Genomic DNA, 12,665 nt, shown 5'->3' on the forward strand with positions numbered 1-12,665 from the left:
CGCTACCCTTTTCCCAAACCAGAGACCAGAACCGAGGGGACCCCTGAGTCCAGACCTCCTTGTACCATCATCGTACCTAAAAAGAATTGCCTATAAAGTATCGTTGAACTTTGCCCTTGTGTGGTGTCCGTCTGTGGGGGGGAAGTTACTTGTCTGTACGATCGTCGGAGGCGGCTCTCCCCGGAGACCTCTCCCCTTATCCTCGGCCGACCCTCCCGGTCCGTCTAACAGTGTGTGTGCCCGGTGAAAGCGGGCACTGACGGCTGGTGGTGTGCCTGCCTGGTGGAAGCATGCACTGACGGCTGGTGGTGTGTGTGCCTGGTGAAAGTGTGCACTGACGGCTGGTGGTGTGTGTGCCTGGTGAAAACGTGCACTGACGGTTGGTGGTGTGTGTGCCCGGTGAAAGAGTACACTGACGGCTGGTGGTGTGTGCCGGGTGGAAGCATGCACCGACGGCTGGTAGTGTTCGTGCCTGGTAAAAGTGTGCACTGACGGCTGGTGGTGTGTGTGCCTGGTGGAAGCATGCACTGACGGCTGGTGGTGTGTGTGCCTCTGGAAGCGTGCACTGACGGCTGGTGGTGTGTGTGGCTGGTGGAAGCGTCCACTGACGGCTGGTGGTGTGTGTGCCCGGTGAAAGCATGCACTGACAGCTGGTGGTGTGTGTGCCTGGTGAAAGCGTGCACTGACGGCTGGTGGTGTGTGTGCCCAGTGAAAATGTGCACAGATGGCTGGTGGTGTGCGTGCCCGGTGAAAGCGTGCACTGATTGCTGGTGGTGAGTGTGCCTGGTGGAAGCGTGCACTGACGGCTGGTGGTGGGTGTGCCTGGTGGAAGCGTGCACGGATGGCTTGTGGTATGTGTGCCTGGTGGAAGCGTGCACTGATGGCTGGTGGTGTGTGTGCCCGGTGAAAGCGTGCACTGACGGCTGGTGGTGTGCCTGCCTGGTGGAAGCATGCACTGACGGCTGGTGGTGTGTGTGCCTGGTGAAAGTGTGCACTGACGGCTGGTGGTGTGTGTGCCTAGTGAAAACGTGCACTGACAGTTGGTGGTGTGTGTGCCCGGTGAAAGCGTGCACTGACAGCTGGTGGTGTGTGCCTGGTGGAAGCATGCACCGACGGCTGGTAGTGTGTGTGCCTGGTAAAAGTGTGCACTGACGGCTGGTGGTGTGTGTGCCTGGTGGAAGCATGCACTGACGGCTGGTGGTGTGTGTGCCTCTGGAAGCCTGCACTGACGGCTGGTGGTGTGTGTGGCTGGTGGAAGCGTGCACTGACGGCTGGTGGTGTGTGTGGCTGGTGGAAGCGTGCACTGACGGTTGGTGGTTTGTGTGCCCGGTGAAAGGGTGCACTGACGGCTGGTGGTGTGTGTGCCCGGTGGAAGTGTGCACTGACGGCTGGTGTTGTGTGTGCCTGGCAGAAGCATGCACTGACGGCTGGTGGTGTGTGTGCCTCGTGGAAGCGTGCACCGACGGCTGGTGCTGTGCGTGCCTGGTGGAAGCCTGCACTGACGGCTGGTGGTGTGTGTGCCTGGTGAAAGCGTGCACTGACGGCTGGTGGTGTGCGTGGCTGGTGGTGTGCGTGCCCGGTGAAAGCATGCACCGACGGCTGGTGGTGTGTGTGTGTCTGGTGAAAGAGTGCACTGATGGCTGGTGATGTGTGACTGGTGGAAGCATGCACCAACGGCTGGTAGTGTATGACAGCTGGTAGTGTGCGTGCCTGCTGAAAGTGTGCACTGACGGCTGGTGGTGTTTGTGCCTGGTGGAAGCGTGCACTGACGGCTGGTGGTGTGTGTGCCCGGTGGAAGCGTGCACTGATGGCTGGTGGTGTGTGTGCCCGGTGAAACTGTGCATTGATGGCTGGTGGTGTGCATGCCTGGTGGAAGCGTGCACTGATGGCTGGTGGTGTGTGTGTCTGGTGAAAGTGTGCACTGACGGCTGGTGTGTGTGCCTGGCGGAAGCGTGCACTGATGGCTGGTGATGTGTGACTGGTGGAAGCATGCACCAACGGCTGGTAGTGTATGACAGCTGGTAGTGTGTGTGCCTGGTGAAAGTGTGCACTGATGGCTGGTGGTGTTTGTGCCTGGTGGAAGCGTGCACTGACGGCTAGTGAGGTGTGTGCCCGGTGGAAGCGTGCACTGATGGCTGGTGGTGTGTGTGCCCGGTGAAAGCATGCACTGAGGGCTGGTGGTGTGTGCCTGGTCGAAGCATGTACTGACGGCTGGTAGTGTGTGACGGCTGGTAGTGTGTGTGCCCGGTGAAAGCGTGCACTGATGGCTGGTAGTGTGTGTGCCCGGTGAAACTGTGCATTGATGGCTGGTGGTGTGCGTGCCTGGTGGAAGCGTGCACTTATGGCTGGTGGTGTGTGTGCTTGGTGGAAGCGTGCACAGATGGCTGTTGGTGTGTGTGCCTGGTGGAGGTGTGGACTGCCGGCTGGTGGTGTGTGTGCCTGGTGAAAGCGTGCACTGACAGCTGGTGGTGGGTGTGCCTGGTGGAAGCGTGCACGGATGGCTTGTGGTATGTGTGCCTGGTGGAAGCGTGCACTGATGGCTGGTGGTGTGTGTGCCCGGTGAAAGCGTGCACTGACGGCTGGTGGTGTGCCTGCCTGGTGGAAGCATGCACTGACGGCTGGTGGTGTGTGTGCCTGGTGAAAGTGTGCACTGACGGCTGGTGGTGTGTGTGCCTAGTGAAAACGTGCACTGACAGTTGGTGGTGTGTGTGCCCGGTGAAAGCGTGCACTGACAGCTGGTGGTGTGTGCCTGGTGGAAGCATGCACCGACGGCTGGTAGTGTGTGTGCCTGGTAAAAGTGTGCACTGACGGCTGGTGGTGTGTGTGCCTGGTGGAAGCATGCACTGACGGCTGGTGGTGTGTGTGCCTCTGGAAGCCTGCACTGACGGCTGGTGGTGTGTGTGGCTGGTGGAAGCGTGCACTGACGGCTGGTGGTGTGTGTGGCTGGTGGAAGCGTGCACTGACGGTTGGTGGTTTGTGTGCCCGGTGAAAGGGTGCACTGACGGCTGGTGGTGTGTGTGCCCGGTGGAAGTGTGCACTGACGGCTGGTGTTGTGTGTGCCTGGCAGAAGCATGCACTGACGGCTGGTGGTGTGTGTGCCTCGTGGAAGCGTGCACCGACGGCTGGTACTGTGCGTGCCTGGTGGAAGCCTGCACTGACGGCTGGTGGTGTGTGTGCCTGGTGAAAGCGTGCACTGACGGCTGGTGGTGTGCGTGGCTGGTGGTGTGCGTGCCCGGTGAAAGCATGCACCGACGGCTGGTGGTGTGTGTGTGTCTGGTGAAAGAGTGCACTGATGGCTGGTGATGTGTGACTGGTGGAAGCATGCACCAACGGCTGGTAGTGTATGACAGCTGGTAGTGTGCGTGCCTGCTGAAAGTGTGCACTGACGGCTGGTGGTGTTTGTGCCTGGTGGAAGCGTGCACTGACGGCTGGTGGTGTGTGTGCCCGGTGGAAGCGTGCACTGATGGCTGGTGGTGTGTGTGCCCGGTGAAACTGTGCATTGATGGCTGGTGGTGTGCATGCCTGGTGGAAGCGTGCACTGATGGCTGGTGGTGTGTGTGTCTGGTGAAAGTGTGCACTGACGGCTGGTGTGTGTGCCTGGCGGAAGCGTGCACTGATGGCTGGTGATGTGTGACTGGTGGAAGCATGCACCAACGGCTGGTAGTGTATGACAGCTGGTAGTGTGTGTGCCTGGTGAAAGTGTGCACTGATGGCTGGTGGTGTTTGTGCCTGGTGGAAGCGTGCACTGACGGCTAGTGAGGTGTGTGCCCGGTGGAAGCGTGCACTGATGGCTGGTGGTGTGTGTGCCCGGTGAAAGCATGCACTGAGGGCTGGTGGTGTGTGCCTGGTCGAAGCATGTACTGACGGCTGGTAGTGTGTGACGGCTGGTAGTGTGTGTGCCCGGTGAAAGCGTGCACTGATGGCTGGTAGTGTGTGTGCCCGGTGAAACTGTGCATTGATGGCTGGTGGTGTGCGTGCCTGGTGGAAGCGTGCACTTATGGCTGGTGGTGTGTGTGCTTGGTGGAAGCGTGCACAGATGGCTGTTGGTGTGTGTGCCTGGTGGAGGTGTGGACTGCCGGCTGGTGGTGTGTGTGCCTGGTGAAAGCGTGCACTGACAGCTGGTGGTGGGTGTGCCTGGTGGAAGCGTGCACGGATGGCTTGTGGTATGTGTGCCTGGTGGAAGCGTGCACTGATGGCTGGTGGTGTGTGTGCCCGGTGAAAGCGTGCACTGACGGCTGGTGGTGTGCCTGCCTGGTGGAAGCATGCACTGACGGCTGGTGGTGTGTGTGCCTGGTGAAAGTGTGCACTGACGGCTGGTGGTGTGTGTGCCTAGTGAAAACGTGCACTGACAGTTGGTGGTGTGTGTGCCCGGTGAAAGCGTGCACTGACAGCTGGTGGTGTGTGCCTGGTGGAAGCATGCACCGACGGCTGGTAGTGTGTGTGCCTGGTAAAAGTGTGCACTGACGGCTGGTGGTGTGTGTGCCTGGTGGAAGCATGCACTGACGGCTGGTGGTGTGTGTGCCTCTGGAAGCCTGCACTGACGGCTGGTGGTGTGTGTGGCTGGTGGAAGCGTGCACTGACGGCTGGTGGTGTGTGTGGCTGGTGGAAGCGTGCACTGACGGTTGGTGGTTTGTGTGCCCGGTGAAAGGGTGCACTGACGGCTGGTGGTGTGTGTGCCCGGTGGAAGTGTGCACTGACGGCTGGTGTTGTGTGTGCCTGGCAGAAGCATGCACTGACGGCTGGTGGTGTGTGTGCCTCGTGGAAGCGTGCACCGACGGCTGGTGCTGTGCGTGCCTGGTGGAAGCCTGCACTGACGGCTGGTGGTGTGTGTGCCTGGTGAAAGCGTGCACTGACGGCTGGTGGTGTGCGTGGCTGGTGGTGTGCGTGCCCGGTGAAAGCATGCACCGACGGCTGGTGGTGTGTGTGTGTCTGGTGAAAGAGTGCACTGATGGCTGGTGATGTGTGACTGGTGGAAGCATGCACCAACGGCTGGTAGTGTATGACAGCTGGTAGTGTGCGTGCCTGCTGAAAGTGTGCACTGACGGCTGGTGGTGTTTGTGCCTGGTGGAAGCGTGCACTGACGGCTGGTGGTGTGTGTGCCCGGTGGAAGCGTGCACTGATGGCTGGTGGTGTGTGTGCCCGGTGAAACTGTGCATTGATGGCTGGTGGTGTGCATGCCTGGTGGAAGCGTGCACTGATGGCTGGTGGTGTGTGTGTCTGGTGAAAGTGTGCACTGACGGCTGGTGTGTGTGCCTGGCGGAAGCGTGCACTGATGGCTGGTGATGTGTGACTGGTGGAAGCATGCACCAACGGCTGGTAGTGTATGACAGCTGGTAGTGTGTGTGCCTGGTGAAAGTGTGCACTGATGGCTGGTGGTGTTTGTGCCTGGTGGAAGCGTGCACTGACGGCTAGTGAGGTGTGTGCCCGGTGGAAGCGTGCACTGATGGCTGGTGGTGTGTGTGCCCGGTGAAAGCATGCACTGAGGGCTGGTGGTGTGTGCCTGGTCGAAGCATGTACTGACGGCTGGTAGTGTGTGACGGCTGGTAGTGTGTGTGCCCGGTGAAAGCGTGCACTGATGGCTGGTAGTGTGTGTGCCCGGTGAAACTGTGCATTGATGGCTGGTGGTGTGCGTGCCTGGTGGAAGCGTGCACTGATGGCTGGTGGTGTGTGTGCTTGGTGGAAGCGTGCACAGATGGCTGTTGGTGTGTGTGCCTGGTGGAGGTGTGGACTGCCGGCTGGTGGTGTGTGTGCCTGGTGAAAGCGTGCACTGACAGCTGGTGGTGTGTGTGCACAGTGAAAGCGTGCACTAACGGATGGTGTTGTGTGTGTCCGGTGAAAGTGTGCACTGACGGCTGGTGTGTGTGCCTGGCGGAAGCGTGCACTGATGGCTGGTGGTGTGTGCGCCTCTGGAAGCGTGCACTGATGGCTGGTGGTGTGTGTGCCCAGTGAAAGCGTGCACTGAAGGCCGGTGGTGTGTGTCCCCGGTGGAAGCGTGCACTGGCAGCTGGTGGTGTGTGTGCCTGGTGGAAGCGTGCACTGACGGCTGGTGGTGTGTGTGTCTGGTGAAACTGTGCAACGATGGCTGGTGGTGTGCATGCCTGGTGGAAGCGTGCACTGACGGCTGGTGGTGTGTGTGCCTGGTGGAAGAGTGCACTGATGACTGGTGGTGTGTGTGCCTGGTGAAAACGTGCACTGATGGCTGCTGGAATGTGTGCCTGGTAGAAGTGTGCACTGACAGCTGGTGGTGTGTGTACCCGGTGAAAGCATGCACTGATGGCTGGTGGTGTGTGTGCCTGGTGGAACCGTGCACTGCCGGCTGGTGGTGTGTGTCTGGTGGGAGCGTGCCCCGACAGCTGGTAGTATATGACGGCTGGTGGTGTGTGTGCCTGGTGAAAGTGTGCACTGACGGCTGGTGGTGTGTGTGCCTGGTGGAAGCGTGCACTGATGGCTGGTGGTGTGTGTGCCCCGTGAAAGCTTGCACTGACGGCTGGTGGTGTGTGTGCCTGGTGAAAGTGTGCACTGACGGCTGGTGGTGTGTGTGCCCGGTGAAAATGTGCACAGATGGCTGGTAGTGTGTGTGCCCAGTGAAAGCGTGCACTGACGGCTGGTGGTGTGTGTGCCTGGTGGAAGCGTGCACTGACGGCTGGTGGTGTGTGTGCCTGGTGGAAGCCTGCACTGATGGCTGTTGGTGTATGTGCCTGGTGGAGGCGTGCACTGACGGCTGGTGGTGTGTGTGCCTGGTGAAAGCGTGCACTGATGGCTAGTGGTGTGTGTGCCTGGTGGAAGCATGCACTGGCGGCTGGTGGTGTGTGTGCCTGGTGGAAGCGTGCACTGACGGCTGGTGCTGTGTGTGTCTGGTGAAAGCGTGCCCTGACGGCTGGTGATGTGTGATGGCTGGTAGTGTGTGTGCCTGGTGAAAGTGTGCACTGACAGCTGGTGGTGTGTGTGCCTCCGGAAGCATGCACTGACGGCTGGTGGTGTGTGTGCCCGGTGAAAGCGTGCACTGACGGCTGGTGGTGTGTGTGGGCCTGGTGGAAGCATGCACTGACGGCTGGTGGTGTGTGTGCCTGGTGGAAGCGTGCACTGACGGCTGGTGGTGTGTGTGCCCGGTGAAACTGTGCAGTGATAGCTGGTGGTGTGCATGCCTGGTGGAAGCGTGCACTTATGGCTGAAGGTGTGTGCCTGGTGGAAACGTGCACTGACAGCTGGTGGTGTGTGTGCCTGGTGGAAGTGTGCACTGATGGCTGGTGGTGTGTGTGCCTGGTGAAAGCGTGCACTGATGGCGGTGGTGTGTGTGCCAGGTGGAAACATGCACTGACGGCTGGTGGTGTGTGTACCCGGTGAAAGCATGCACCGATGGCTGGTGGTGTGTGTGCCTAGTGGAAGCATGCACCGACGACTGGTGGTGTGTGTGCCTGGTGGAAGCGGGCACCGACGGCTGATGGTGTGTGTGTGTGTGCCTGGTGAAAGTGTGCACTTACGGCTGGTGGTGTGTCCCTGGTGGAAGCCTGCACAGACGGCTTGTAGTGTATGATAGCTGGTAGTGTGTGTGCCTTGTAAAAGTGTGCACTGACGGCTGGTGGAGTGTGTGCCTGGTGGAAGCGTCCACTGACGGCTGGTGGTGTGTGTGCCCGGTGAAAGCACGCACTGACAGCTGGTGGTGTGTGTGCCTGGTGAAAGCGTGCACTGACGGCTGGTGGTGTGTGTGCCCGGTGAAAATATGCACAGATGGCTGGTGGTGTGCGTGCCCGGTGAAAGCATGCACTGATTGCTGGTGGTGAGTGTGCCTGGTGGAAGCGTGCACTGACGGCTGGTGGTGGGTGTGCCTGGTGGAAGCGTGCACTGATGGCTGGTGGTGTGTGTGCCTGGTGAAAGTGTGCACTGATGGCTGGTGGTGTGTGTGCCTGGTGAAAGTGTGCACTGATGGCTGGTGGTGTGTGTGCCTGGTGGAAATGTGCACTGACTGCTGGTGGTGTGTGTGCCCAGTGGAAGCGTGCACTGACGGCTGGTGGTGTGTGCCTGGTGGAAGCGTGCACTGACGGCTGGTGGTGTGTGTGCCTGGTGGAAGCGTGCACTGACGGCTGGTGGTGTGTGTGCCTGGTGAAAGCGTGCACTGATGGCTGGTGGTGTGTGTGCCTGGTGGTAGTGTGCACTGACGACTAGTGGTGTGTGTGCCCAGTGAAATTGCGCACTGACGACTAGTGGTGTTCGTGCCCGGTGAAAGCGTGCACTGATGGCTGGTGGTGTGTGTGCCTGGTGGAAGCGTGAACCAATGACTGGTGGTGTGTGTGCCTGGTGGAAGCGTGCACCGATGGCTGGTGGTGTGCGTGCCTGGGGAAGTGTGCACTGACAGCTGGTGGTGTGTGTGCCTGGTGGAAGCGTGCACTGACAGCTGGTGGTGTGTGTGCCTGGTAGAAGTGTGCACTGGCGGCTGGGGGTATGTGTGCCTGGTGGATGCGTGCACTGACGGCTGGTGGTGTGTGTGCCTGGTGGAAGCGTGCACTGATGGCTGGTGGTGTGTGTGCCCGGTGAAAGCGTGCACTGACAGCTGGTGGTGTGTGTGCCCGCTGAAAGCGTGCACAGACGGCTGTTGGTGTGTGTGCCTGGTGGAAGTGTGCACCGACGGCTGGTGGTGTGGGTGACTGGTGGAAGCATGCACTGACGGCTGTTGGTGTGTGCCTGGTGGATGCGTGCACTGATGGCTGGTGGTGTGTGCGCCTGTTGGAAGTGTGCACTGACGGGTGGTGGTGTGTGTGCCTGGTGGAAGCATGCACTGACAGCTGGTGGTGTGTGTGCCTGGTAGAAGCGTGCACTGGCGGCTGGGGGTATGTGTGCCTGGTGGAAGCGTGCACTGACGGCTGGTGGTGTGTGTGTGCCTGGTGGAAGCGTGCACTGACGGCTGGTGGTGTGTGTGCCTGGTGGAAGCAGGAGCATTCACAGAGATAGAAGACACATATGAAACTGATGAAGAGGGAGGGGGAGAAGGGAGGGGGGAGTGCGAGCAGAGGAGCATGATTCACAGCTAGAAGACACAAATGACGCTGACCAGGAGGGAGGGGGGAAAAGTTAGCGGGGTAGTGCAAGCTGAGGAGGCTGATTACAGCACTAAAAACACAGATGGCACCTGTGCCCGAGCTCGTGAAAGCATGCTATAGGCCAGCAAAAGCCTCTGGTGGCACTTTTAAAAGCCACTATTAAATGTCTTGAATAGACAGCGCATGCGCTGTTTCAGGCGAGACCTAAAAAGGAGGGGGGACAAGGGGCATTCCTGCTGAGTTCCCTGGTGTATGGGAAACTCATCTGAGATCACCCCATTAATCTGCACATAGGCGGTAGGTTTATAGTAGAGCACTTGAACAAGGCTGTGAAACGAAGTCCAACCGCGGCCCTCTGCAAAACCTGAGAGAGCTATCCCCAGTCCACTGTGTCAAAAGCCTTCTCGAAATCAATGAGAAGCAAGGCTAACTGGGGTGTAAGGAGGTGGCGATAAGCGAGGGCCACATGGAGGCACATCAGGCAGTGTTTTGGGATCTTAGCTGGCATAAATCCACACTGGTCTGGGTGTATTAGAGTCTGGAGGACCCGTTTATGGCGTGAGACCAGGATAGTTGCAAAGATTTTGACTTCTCTGCTAATGAGGGAAATGGGGCAATAGTCTGCACCATAGACTGATAGAGGATGTACTTTGGTATGACCACGCTAGTAGCCTGGTCAATGTCTCATAGAAAGGAGCCCATCTCTGCCCCTTTTTAGGTCTCGGCCTGACTCAGCACATGCGCTGGGCTGGGCCTAGACTATAGTAGCTCTGAGAAATGCTACTTTGCCGGAGATCAGCTTGCTAGATCGCACACAAGAGCTTGCGCGACGTGCACAGCTGTTGCAGCTTCTTTGATCTTTTTTTTTTTTATGAGCGCGGCCGCTCACTTCTAGTTAAAGACACACTGCTTTGCGGCTTCTTTGATCTTCGTTTTTTAAATTTAATTTCGTAGTCGCACGGCCAATGCTTGTTTTTTTTTTTTACCTTAAGCGCAAGCGCTTGTTTTCTTTGCAAGCGTCGCTCTCTGGCGTGTCACTCTCTAGAACATCCAGGTCAAGCTCTACGTAGCTCTACCCAGCTGATCAGGGCCTCCAAGGTCTACTCTTCGCTCACAATACCTTCGCTGCTCCCACGTGTGCTCCGCTGAAGACAAGCGCCGACACCCGGCTTCCTCTGAATGCTCCTGAGCCGCCGGTTGTCTAAGATCGAATTGGGCCCATGAGAAGGGACCACTAAAAAGTTCGAACATCAGCTGCCAGGTTAGAGGGCATTTCCCGCTTGCCCAGCGAACATATGACAATGGCGGGAAGTCATCTGTTGCATACTCTGCAGATTTTAACAAACTTGTTTCTAGGTCCAACCGTATCAACCATAATGAGCGTTGTAAGCTTGTTTCTTGATTTAGCTGCACTGAAGTTTAAGCTAGCGGCATACACTAGTTGATGGGGAGGCAATTGGTGTTCTTACTTGAAGAGCAATAGTATTCTTTAAAGTGGCGGGCTAGGAAGGCGGGCTTGGAATCTTCCTAGGATCGTTATGAATCCCTAGAGGAAATCTTCCTCCGATTAATGTATCTCTGTCGTCACATGTACAAACCTTTCTACAGCTCACTCTTTCCTCCTTTTCTCTTTGCAAAGGGTTTTGAGATTCTTATAACATTTATTTCCACTTTTATGGCACTACTCTGCCCGAGAGGCATCAGAGCGCTTTAAAAATAACAAGAGAAGCTTACAATGCAACGTAATGTTAGGATTAGACTCGATGGACGAAACTTTGACCAGGTGTGGAGAGATGCCCAGATGCAAGGCCTTGTAAACCATGCAGCAGATTGTAAATTAGTCTGGTCCACGTGCAAACCAGTTTAATTCCTTACAAACATGAATGTCGGCCTGTAAAACCTCCTTTGAGAGGCCCCGGATTTTGAAGCCGTACCTGTATATTCACGGCAGCTAAAAGCCAGAAATATTTGTTCTAGAGACTTAAAGTACTGTCCCTCTGTCGCTTGCTCAGTCTCGGCCACTCTGCCTTTAAGCCTCTATCTCGTTACTCACCCACCTGCCGCCTCCCACTTTCTCCCCATTTCGCTCTCTTTCCGCGTCTCGCTGTCTCGTGCGTACACTGATCCCCTTTATTATTTGGGGAAATCATCTATTTTCTAAGGCAGATTTAAATTATAAAAAAAAAAAAAATTCCAAAGGATTAAGGCAGCAGGTGCTCGGTGGTTATTACCACGAACACCGTACAGTACCACAGACCGGTGTCTTCTACAGTTTCACCATACGCTCTTATTGGAGAATGATATCACAAGGAATATAAGAAATATCCCCTGGGAATTACTAGACTCCCTGGCGAGCGTTTGCTTCGCCATGACGAAGTTCCACAAGGCAAATGGAACGAAACGCGTTGGCTGTGCCTGTATCTGATGAATATTGTTAAATAAAGAAGAAGATATACAATATACCTCTTTTCTTTTGGACTTTAATTGTGTGCACCTTCCATTTTATGTTTTGTGTATCTTAGATTTAAATTATAGGTGATAAATATGCATGGAGTTGTCCAACTGTTAGAGTAAATAAACTGTAGTGTAGTTCCTATATTCCCAATAGGCTCTGCGCATTGGAATCATTTATACTGTAGTTTAGACGTAGGACTGAGGTCGACTAGGTCTCTACCGAATATATTAAACTTAATAGTGAGTGCCAGCTAGCTCAGAGGTCACTAGAAACTTTCATGAATAAACAAGAAGGGATTAGTTTCTGACAACCGCATAAACATGACAACTTTGTTTCCCAAGAATAAGAAATCAAATCTCTAGAGTCGCGGAAACAATAGACAACTATTTTACTCAGTCAATCGTGCATGCTTCGTTTCACCAGAGATGCAGAGAAATAGAGAGACAGGCGTTTTCAATAAAAGTATTTATTTAACAATCTTCTTTCTCAAGCATTGGAAATGAACTGCTACAATCGTAATACTGGTTATAAAGTACAAGGCATATAATACAAACAGTATTATAAAGTAGTACTGTACAAGCATGATATTGTTTCTAAGCCATAAAGTGCATAAAATGTATAAAATACATACAGTAATAAATAATGACTAAAAGTACTCAACTGGTGCTTCTAAAATACGCCTACCCCGGTGTACATAACCTAAGTCTAGTACGAGGGAAGAAGTAAGTGAGGAGCAGCTTAAGTTTAGTAGTTCTCTGCCAGGAATCTATTCCAAGATTCTCTAAGAGGTCTAATCAGCTCTGTACCTTGGTTTTAGAATGAAGGGGCCTTATTTATGAAGGCCTTGCGCCACCGGTGCGTCACTTTTTCCCATGTTAAAAGTGACGCACCGGCGGCGCAAGGCCTTCATAAATAAGGCCCATGGTCTTGTATCTCTCTCTCAGGACTCGATTTCCCAGATACCCGCAAGGGTAAGCCGGAAACACTGGAGCTGAATTTCTCAGCAGGAGAAAAGACAGCGTCTCTCTCAGTGCGTCAGTTGGAGGGTCGGCTTCCTTCACCACTTGCTGCTGCAGGAGTCTGGCATGTAGATAGTCGATCTGCTGCAAATCACTGTGTGTTTGTCTGGGCAAACCTAGGCATATTTATACTTTGAAGGTGCCGAGTTTAACGCA

The sequence above is a fragment of the Lissotriton vulgaris genome, chromosome 2_1 (genome assembly GCF_964263255.1).
Source record: "Lissotriton vulgaris chromosome 2_1, aLisVul1.2, whole genome shotgun sequence".
Taxonomy (NCBI): Eukaryota; Metazoa; Chordata; class Amphibia; order Caudata; family Salamandridae; genus Lissotriton; species Lissotriton vulgaris.